This window comes from Poecilia reticulata, linkage group LG2 (assembly GCF_000633615.1).
Source record: "Poecilia reticulata strain Guanapo linkage group LG2, Guppy_female_1.0+MT, whole genome shotgun sequence".
NCBI lineage: Eukaryota > Metazoa > Chordata > Actinopteri > Cyprinodontiformes > Poeciliidae > Poecilia > Poecilia reticulata.
This window is the reverse complement of record NC_024332.1, coordinates 23,285,201-23,286,356: the sequence shown is the minus strand read 5'-3', so window position 1 is coordinate 23,286,356 and position 1,156 is coordinate 23,285,201.

Here is a 1,156-nt window from a genome sequence, read left to right as displayed (position 1 = left end):
CCACTTCATCCTAGCACTGACATTTTTGTTTAATCAAAAACAAGTATTTTCTGAATTTGGCATGTTTCCATTAAGTAGATTTATTTTCAAAACGTGAAATTGTGGAACTCTCTGGCCAGTGGAAACGCAGCAAGTGTGTTCTGACAATGCAGTTTGCCTGAGATGACATGTTGTGAGAAATGCTTGCTAACTCGACGCYCGCCCCTCCTGTCCAGATCTCCTTCGAGTTCCGCTCCCTCCTCCACTCCCAGCTCGCCAACGTCTTCTTCGACGAGGTGGTGAAGCAGATGGTGTCGGCGTTCGAGCGCCGCGCCTCCACGATACACGGCGCCGAGACGCCCATCCCCCGCGAGCTGATGTTCCACGAGATCCACCACACGTAGCACCCGCCGCCGACCTCCGACCCCCCGTKWCCCCRCCCGCCAGCTTCACACGACGCCAAAGAGCCAGAGGACCGCCGCCCCGCGCAGTGCCTTTCCCACAGCAGCGAAGAACCCGTCAGGAAGCGGCTGCCAGCCGTAACCATAGAGACGGAGCAGCCCGCTYGTTTTTTAAAAAGAACATCTGCACCTCCGTTCAAACCGTAATGCTGTCACATCTGACAAAGCACATCAGGAAATCCAGCTGGAGCCACGGAACGGCTAGCATTTTAGCGTTAGCATTTCTTAAAACTTTCTACTGATCGTCAGCTGTTTGTCGAACACTTTTCTACATGAAGTGGCCTTTTTTTCTAGCTGAGCCTTCTCTGGTTCCGGCGTGTCGGACCGGAGGATCTGTTGCTTGTCTTTGTCAAATCTGATTGTAAAAGTCTCCGTTAGAGGAGTTCTGACTAAATCRGCTCGTTGAGAGAAGTTGCGCTGAGCGACGCTAGCCGGGCGTTGGGATTGGTCTGATYGATTGGTTTTTAGGGAAGTTTTTCTATAGTTCACTATGAAGCATTTTCTAATCTCTATTTATATGGAMACTCAAAGGCAAAGAGGAGCATTAGAACATTTCTTTTTAAAAAAGCTAAATGTAAGAGATGTAAAGCAAAAGTRATGAATATAAAAGCTAATATAGTAAGCTAACATATTATATGTAGGAGACATGACAGTTGGTACTGATGCTTGTAAAACGGGGGTGTCCAATGTGAGGCCCGGGGGCCATTTGTCGCCCT